Raw genomic sequence first — 9,324 nt, 5'->3', positions numbered from 1 at the left:
CCCACCCCGCCCCCGCCGCGCCTGCTTCGGGGTGGCCTTCCCCGTGCGGCAGGAGCCCCGCCGGGGTGCGGCTTTGCAGCCTCCCGGCGCCCCGCCGCGGGAAACACTTCCCACGCGCCGAGATGTCATTACTGGGTCATTCCTGGGTGAAGGGCTGAGCTTCCCCGTCCTCCCCCGCCGCCCGTCCAGTCCTCCGACGTCAGATTCAGCCCTCTCCCGCCAAAAAAAGAGAAACCAGGGAGAGTACAAATGATTTTAGTCCTTTAGTACAAGCAGCGTCCCGTCCCCCCCCCACCACCTCCCAAAGGAAAACAAAAATTAAACTTCTGGTTGGACAGCGTCAGATGTCACAGAGGTGACCCCTGCCTCAGCGGCAGTTCCAAGTCTTCGTGTGTGTAGGCGTCGCCGCTACTGGCACTTCGCGGGGTGGTGGCAGGAAGGTTTTCTGCCTTTCCTCATCTACGGCAGCTACTGGAGTATCAGACAAGCTATTATTAAACGAGTGTCTCCAGTCCAAGAAGTCTCCTGTGGCAGGAAGTGAGGGGGCAGGTGGTATCAGCGATATTTTTATAAACTCTGGTTTAAAGCATTCCTCAGATGGTTACATTATTTCAAGACTTCAACAGCTTTCATAACCAACTGTTTCTTATCTCACCCCCTCCGTTTAATTCCTCTTCAGATGCATGCTAATCAAGAGTGCCATCTCCAACTTCCCCCCATGCATACACAGTAAAAATACTGTTGTAGAATTCTATTGGTAACGGGGACCTAAGAGGTAGAGTGATTTGGCTGTTTCCTCCTATCCATCCACTACATGTGTACACTCCCACCCACTCTTTCCTTCCCATCACAGCCACCAGAGTGAGAGACCGGAAAATGATGGCCTGGTTCCATTTGGGATATTTCTGGGAGGCCTTGGGAATATTCTGCAGTTTGGATCACTAGCAGAAGCTGGCCACACACCAGGTCAGCCTAAGACAGGAGAGGGCAGAAAGTGATTAACACTTTCCAATACATTTCCCTGATAAACTGCCATAGTGACTTCTCTATGTTGCCTATTGTTGTCCATTAATCTTTTAGAAAGAAAAGGAAAATGGTTCAGGAAAACTAAGTTTATAGACACAGGCAAGATTAGGAATCAAGATGAAAACCTTGATGAAAGGGTATTAACTAGGTATACCACAATACCTTTTAGAGCTGACTTTTAGATACTACACAGTCTTTTGTTTTCATTGATTGAATATATCTGCTGCTTTCTTGACTAAATACATACATGAATAGTCATATCTCAGTTCATCTTAGTTTTCTTCCTCTCATACAGACTCTCCTACTTCACTGCCTTTTCAGGCAAAGCTTTGGGATTATAAATATCAGTATGTAACAGATTACTATTTTTTGTGGGAGAGGGAATGGAAAGGGGTCATACCCAGTTATGCTCAGAGTTTACCCTGGCTCTGAGCTCAAGTATCACCTTTGGCGGGGCTTGGGAAATCACATAGGGTGCTGAGATCAAACTCAGGTTGGCCACATATGCAAGGCAAACCACCTTACCTGCTGTACTATCTCTCCAACCCACCAGACCAGCATTTAAAAAAAAATTTTTTTTTCAGGAGCTAGAGAGATAGTACAGCAAATGAAGCACTTGTCTTGCACATGGCTGATCCAGGTTCAATCACCAGCATACCATATAGTACCCTGAGCACAGACAGAAATGATCCCTGAGCCAAGTCAGAGTGAGTCCTGAGAACCACTGGATATGGCCCCCAAATAAACAAAAACCCCTGCTACAAAAAACCCAAAATAAAACAAAAATTTTCTGGGGTTAGAGAGAGAACACAGTAAGGCCCTCACATATGTGAAACATGAGCTTTTTTCACTGACCCATATCCCCGGCCAAGGAAGACCACTCTAGTCTGAAGACAATATTGCCAGACTCTCTTGAACTTCTTATCTGAAGTTCTAGGAACCCTTTTCCAGCAATCTTTTTCACAGTACCTCTGGTAAAGGGGTTCCCCCACTAACAGGAAGTAGAGGTCAAGTAAAAAACAGTCCAGTTCTCATTACTAAAGGGTCACAATTCACTTTCCTTAATGAAGACAGCTAATTTTATCTCTATCAACAGGCAAAAATCAGACTTCATGATTGCTTCTCAAATTCTTCCTTAAAATTAAAAACTTTTTAAAACCCAGAAGAAAAATTTTAATCTTTAAGTTTGGAAAATAACCAAGTTTGGAAGAAATACTCAAAAACAACTCCAACTGTTTTAAGGAATAATGAAACCAGTGAGATCAAAGACTCCATCCCCTCAGGGGCATTTCTACTCTTAGGAGACAATACTCTTGTCACAGATTGAGTCTACCTTCAAGTGAGCTGCCACAGACCATTGAACAAGGGTTCAATCAAAAGACTGCAGATATCGGGCTGGAGCAACAGTACAATGGATAGGGTGCTTGCACTGCATATAAACAGTCTGTGTTCAATCCTCAGCATCCCATATAGTCCCTCTAGTACTTCCAGGAGTAATTCCTGAATGCAGAGCCAGGAGTAACCCCTGAGTACAACTAGGTGTGGCACCTCCTTCTCCCCAAAAATAGACTAGATATTTAAAGACAGTAAATTTGTCTTGATTATAGTAAACAACTTTCAGTAACCAATGTATGACAAATGTCTAAAATGTCATATGATAACCCAAATAATTACAGAGATGACGAAAAATGGAAATGTCTGGTGGTTTAAGCAAAAAATATGATGTGCCTACATCCACCCAAGTAAAAGTTGTATCTCTTTCCACCTTATTCAGATTCCCCATCCCTTACCACAGCTTGTACAACCAGTCACTTAAAGTTTTAGGGTCTCAAGTTTCCTTATCTGAGAAATGAGGACAAAATAACTTCCTATATATTTCAGGAACTGACTTATGAATTAAATGATAAATTTATGTAAAATGCTTAAACATTTCCTGGAATAGCAGAGTAATTAGTAAATATTCTTATTGGTACTATTGGCTGGTTCTAGATTAACTTTGGGGCTGGGAACTCTGCACACTAGTTCTGAATCAGTTATTAGTCCTCGCATTTTCTCTCCTAGTGACAGGTTTTTCCCCATGCCCTATCCCTCTCTTCCAAAGATTCTTCAAGGGGCCAGGGAGATAGCTCAACAGATTGACTATCTACTTTGTATAAACAGGGAATCCTGTGCAATCCGTGGCACAGAATGTTCTCTAGAGCAATCTTTAAGCACAGAGCCAGGAGTTTCCCTTGAGTACCACCAGATGTGGGCTCCCCAAACAAAAGTCTTTTTTTTTTTTTTTGGTTGGGGGAGGGGAGTACCTGGCAGTGCTCACGGTTTACTTCTGCCTCTTTGCTCAGAGATCACTCTTTGCAGTGATCAGGAGACCACATATGGTGCTAGGGACAGAATCCAGGTTGGCCATGTGCAAAGCAAGCATTCTACCCACTCTACTGTTCTACTATCTCTCCAGACCCACAAAAAGTCTTAAGGGAAAAGGCCAAAGGGCTAATGACAGGTGACAAAACAAATAGCATGGTTCTGACCTGGGTTCAGTCCCCAGCATCACATATGGTTTCCTAAAGCACCACCAAGAGTGATCCCTAAGCATAGCACGCAGTGGCCCCTCCAAAAAAGACCAACTCTGATGTTGCCAGTTACTTGATCCGGAGTAAGACTGCTAAACAAACAAAAAACAAACCCAAAACTTTCATTTAAGTCAGGGGTTCCAAACTGGCAAGTTAATGAATTAAACTCTTCTTGTAAAGAGGTCTGACAAACTATTAAACCAGGATTGCAGTGTTTAGAAATAACTAGAAACAATTGCCAGAGCAAGGTGACCCTTCATTCCTAGTCTTAATGCAGTCAAGGAAAGGAAGCATTCTCTCTAGACCAAAGGGAATAATGTTCCCCGGTTCCCCCCAAACACAAACAAAAAAACCCAAGCCTCTCTGGGAGGAAAGCAGAAGTAATCTTCCTGTCCTTGCTCCACTCTACCCACCCACACCATCCACAACCACGCTAAGGCCTTAAGCCAATTGCCTGTGGCCCATGTGGTCAGAAGTTGGGTTTGTGTTTCAGTGCTACCACCTAAAGTGTCAACACTCATTTCTGTTTTAACTGGCATGATAAGGACGGGGAAACAATTTACTCCCCCCCCCCCCCATACCTATTTAAGTTCCTTAACAGCTGAATATAGTCACAGAAAACAAAAGGCAGGGGAAAATCTACCCATTTTCCTAATAGGCATTTAGTTCAACTTGTAGTTGAGTGTTCTCAAACAACTTATTCTTTTCTTGGGGTCACACACCTAGGATGACAAAAATAAGTCCAGACCCACAGAAACACATTCATCAGCGTAACTCTACTTGAAAACATGCCAGGGATCAATGCAAGCCTATCAGCTCCATCCACAGTACATTTGAGTAGAATTACTGACTTCCATTTACAACTCCTGAATGGCTGACAGAAGGAATCAAACAAATAAATAGCAAGCAAAATAGCAGAGGCCACAAGGAGGAAAGAAACTAAAGACAAGTCAAAAATACACCCAGAAATTCAATATAACTGCAAAACATAATCTCATGAACGCTTCTTCTTTAGACACCTGTTCCTCTCTGCCCTCAGATGCCCCAAGCTCAGGGTAATGGCTGAGTTTCAAAAACGCTGACACTTAACCAGTCACACACATTTGATGGTCCTGAACCAAACTACAAAGCTTAGCTCAGTTACATCATGTTAGTAGTCAAAAACATACACTCTTCCATTTACTGTGATTCTGGTTCAGAGGCACAGCTCTTTTCACTCATTTTATCACCCACCCTGAATACGTTCTACTGGCTAAAGGGGATATAATGACACTAATAGCATTGTGCTACCCCTCTGCATTACTAGAAAAATTAACTAATTTGAAAAAAAAACCTACTATTTTGTCAATGGCTTCTCAAATGTTCATGTGAAGGGTAAGGGCAGAGCAAAAGCAGATATATCAAGTGAATACTGTTTACCCAAACTCCTATAGAAACATCTCTTCAATTTCTTCTTCATAAAGTATTTGGGGTTAGTCCAGAGTTCAGAAGAATTCAGTTTCCTCAGAAGTCTCCAAAAAGTAAGAATATTAATACATGCAGATTTTAATGGCTCTCTCTTTTTGAGTCAGCACTCCTCCTTCTCCCTTTCATTGGCCTAGATAGGAAGAAGAAGAAAAAGCCTTATTGGGTCAATCTAATCTCTGACTGAGTGCCTCTCCATGCCTGGCAGTGAAGGGAACAGGGAATGAAGCATGTTGAGGAAACCTAGCCAGTGTGCTCACGGAGTGAGCAAAAGAAGAGTGGTAATATAAGACACGGGTGCAACAGCACAAGGCTAGCATAAGCTTTAGGAAGTCTACTCCAGTCTAGAAAGCAATGCGAAAGATGGCAACTCAGGCTAGGACAGCATGAGATCTAGCTAAAGCTCTGGGGTTTAATTCCAACAAGGATGCTTCCTGACCCTGAAAAGTCTCTGAGATAGAAGCTATCTAAAGTCCTATACAGACACGGGGCCCAGCCATAAAAGGAGGCATGGGGATCTGGAGTGCTGTGGTTAGCACAACGGAACAGCAGCGGTACTCAGCACTTACTCCTTAAGCTTACCTGCTATCCATAACTACTTGAAGCTTTTCACCCTTTGGTGCTGAGCAGTGGCAGAAAGCTCTATTAGGTCTGAAGGAAGACGACCAGAATTCTTTAGAAGACAGCATAGATTTTGACTTGAACTATTTACTACTGTACACAAAAAGAACTAGTTAGATTCACTCAAGATTTTTTCCTCCTTTGAACTAAGTTTCTTTAACAAAGCACACAAGGCTTTACTTAACTAGTTGACAGAAGTTAATTAGCCCTCTAGCCCCAAGGCCTGACCCTGTCCTCTGCTAGCTTTTTGTTTCACTGACCTTACATAAGACTCCCCCCTCCTCAGTTCCCAGCTGTTTCCTCTTATTTTTTCAGCTTCCTCTCTCCTGCTCTCCCCTTTCACTTTCCCCTTTCATTCAGCAGTGAATGCTCGTAGAACAGATGGCAAGTAGTCTATCCAAGCCAGTGAAAATGCTTCCTGAGCATCAGGTATGAGGCAACCCCAGTTAACAGACCTTCCAAGCGGATAGGATACACATTTGTGCCTTTTAGTAGTTTGCACTCTAGATGGAAAAGGCATAATATATTCATTCCTCACATATGGAAGGGTGTTTCAGACCAATATACATCCAAAAGATATCTAAGATACAGAACCAAAACCAAAAAAATCCTTAATGACACTTTTCAGAACAAGCAGATTTTGTTTGTATTGGAACTGGTAACTTTTGATCATATAGTAATTAGCCCAGTATCCTACATAATCTAGCAAAACTCATGCTGAAGACTGAGGAAACAATCATGAATGTTCTACATACAAGTTTATTTAACTGTTTCTCAGATCACTTAAGAAAAGCATTCAGAAGTGTCCCAATTAGTACTATCATCTGTGTTTAGCGCTCTCAACAAAGAGCTGTAATTTTTCAAAGATAAGTCTGGCGACTAGAGGTAGATTTGGGATCTTAAAAACACAGGTGATTGGGAATGGAAACTCATCTAGGAAGAGGTAAGAGAAAAAGGGACACCACTGTCCAACACCTCCAATGAGTAATGCTTAAATTTAGTAAGGCTCTCCTGGTGGCTGTAAGAGCCCTGGAAGTACCGGGTTCTAAAGACAGAGCATAGGTGATCATCTACGGAGAATCAGCTCAGATATAGCCCTAAATTCAGACTGTGTTCATTCTAACCTAGTATGGCAGGGCATCCAGCAACTAAATTTCCTTATAATGAATTTTCATTGGCTTGGAAATAAAAACAAAAACTTTGCTAATGTGAAAACTCCAATGTTGTATTGTTAAACTATCCCATAACGATCATCAAGGTTTTGCTTATTTTAGTTAAGCAAATATTCAGAGTATCTAGTGAAATCAGGATACTTTTTTTTCTTTCTTTTTGGGTCACACCCAGCAATGGATGCACAGGGGTTACTCCTGGCTCTGCGCTCGGGAATCACCCTGGCGGTATTCAGAAGACCAGATGGGATGCTGGGAATCGAACCCGGGTTGGTCGCATGCAAGGCAAACACCCTACACACTGTGCTAATGCTCCAGACCCAAATCAGGATACTTTTAAGGATGTCCTCCAGGAGAAAATAAATACGAAATAGAGAAGTTTTTTAAAGTAGCAATTTTTTTTTCTTTTTGGGTTACTCCTGGCTCTGCACTCAGGAATTACTCCTGGCAGTGCTCAGGGGACCATATGGGATGCTCGGAATCAAACCCGGGTTGGCCGCGTGCAAGGCAAAATGCCCTACCCGCTGTGCTATCGCTCCAGCCCCAAAAGCAGCAATATTTTTTTTCTTTTTGGGTCATACCCGGCGATGCTCAGAGGTTACTCCTGGCTCTGCACTCAGGAATTACTCCTGGCGGTGCTTGGGGGACCATATGGGATACTGGGAATCGAATGTGGGTTCGTTGCATGCAAGGCAAACGCCTTACCCGCTGTGCTATTGCTCCATACCCCAAAAAGCAGCAATTTTAAAAGGAGCTGTTTGCTGTTTTTAGTATTAAAAATATTTCCCTTCACGGTTTTCTTTGAAGAGGTTGCATTGACACTGCCGACTGTAATCTAAATTTGCAAGTATCAAAACTGATACCTAAAAGCTAAGAGCTAAGAAACATGTAGATGTTCAGTGCAAACTGGAAACTAGGAAGCCACAACAGATTGATTTGAAAAAAGTGCATCTACGGGGCCAAAAAGATAGTACAAGAGGTAGGGTGCCTTGCACGCAGCTGATTCAGATTCAATTCCTGGTTCGCTGTGCTCTCGCCCCCCGCCTGTCCCCCCCCCCCCAGCCCTCCCCTTCCCTATCCAGAGTAATTCCTGAGTGCAGAGTAAGGAGTAACTCCTGACCATTACTGGGTATGTCCCAATCCCCCGCCCATTTAAAAAACTGCATCTACCTAGATATTTTGTGATGTGACTCTCTCACTGATACAAATCAGTGTACACGTGTACTTAGCTACCAAACATGTAGAGGTCTGTAGGTTTATCTATCCATTGCTCTCCTTCTATGGGACAGAAAGGGGTCAAAAGAAGTCATGGGCTTCTCCGATGCTAGCTATGCACTCTTAAGCACCTCACTTGCTTGCTCCTGGGCTTTGGGCCATGGCTATTGTAAAGAGATTAATTCCAGCTTTGTCATTGTCCCCAGCTAGGGTAAGAACATGGATCAGACAGCCTTATGGGACACCCTGGTGGAATTAGGTGGATATTACAGGTAATATTCATTTGAATACTCCCACTAAAAATCTCTCCACTGGAAAAGGCATACTGGTGTTTTAAAAAAAAGTTAAAGGGGGCCAGAGCGATTGTACAGCCAGTAGGGAGGGCTTTGGCTTAAACGTGGGAGACCAGGGCTCAATCTCCTGTACCCCATATGGTTCCTTGAGTACCACCAGGTATACCACCAGGTTCGCTGAGTGCAGAGCTAGGAATAACCCCTGAGCATTATCGGTGTTACCCAAAAAAGCTAAAAAACAAAAAATTCCAAAAAACCTCAAATAAACCCAAAAACCCCAAAATCAAAAAAATAAAAATGGTAAATGAAAAAGTAAAATAGTAATCAGCAAGTAGGAGAATACACATTAATTTGTCACTAGAAGACCTGAAATCAAGTTCTAGGCCAATCATTTTACCTATTTGCGCATACTTCCTCTGATAAGGCTAATAGTACTTCAGGATTAAAATACACCAAAGTACATTATAAAGGTAGTTCATTAGCAGTAAGGTAGGGGTTGGGAGATAGTTCAAAGGACTGGAGTACATGCTTCACATGTGGAGGCTCTAGGCTGGACATCAGTCTTGCATGGTCCCCTGAGCACTGCCGAAGTGTGATACAAAAATCTAATGTCAAAACAAAACATCCCACAGCTGTACATTATCCTACAGTTTTCCATTTTCTCATCTCTTCATTTAAAAGGCACCAGAAAGATGGTACAGTGCAAGCAGCTGATCTGGATTTGATCCTCAGCACCACATATGGTCCCTCAAACCCCACCAAGAGTAATAATCCCTGAACACAGTGAGGAATAAATCTTGAGCACTGCCAGGTGTCCCCCCCCACACACACATATAAAACAAAAAGAAAACAAAGAGGCAAGAGCATGACTCAAGCCTTAAGGTCACACTTTACGGATAAACCCAATCTGGGTCACAGAGATAGTGCATATGTCTGAGCACATGCTTTATATCAAAACTCAAGGTT

At 42.9% G+C, this 9,324-nt stretch overlaps 1 long non-coding RNA gene across 1 annotated transcript; it reads right to left on the bottom strand.

Moving 5' to 3' along the window:
* Window positions 1-260: 260 nt before the first annotated feature.
* On the bottom strand, window positions 261-6,960 carry LOC130035531 (uncharacterized). Its single transcript, XR_008794241.1, has 3 exons — window positions 5,643-6,960; window positions 5,016-5,193; window positions 261-525 (listed from the first exon to the last, which is right to left on the bottom strand). It is a non-coding gene; the product is annotated as an uncharacterized LOC130035531 (long non-coding RNA).
* Between the last annotated feature and the right edge of the window lie 2,364 nt (window positions 6,961-9,324).

The sequence above is a fragment of the Sorex fumeus genome, unplaced genomic scaffold (assembly GCF_029834395.1).
Source record: "Sorex fumeus unplaced genomic scaffold, SorFum_2.1 ptg000063l, whole genome shotgun sequence".
Classification (NCBI taxonomy): domain Eukaryota; kingdom Metazoa; phylum Chordata; class Mammalia; order Eulipotyphla; family Soricidae; genus Sorex; species Sorex fumeus.
This window is presented reverse-complemented; position numbering and strand designations above follow the sequence as displayed.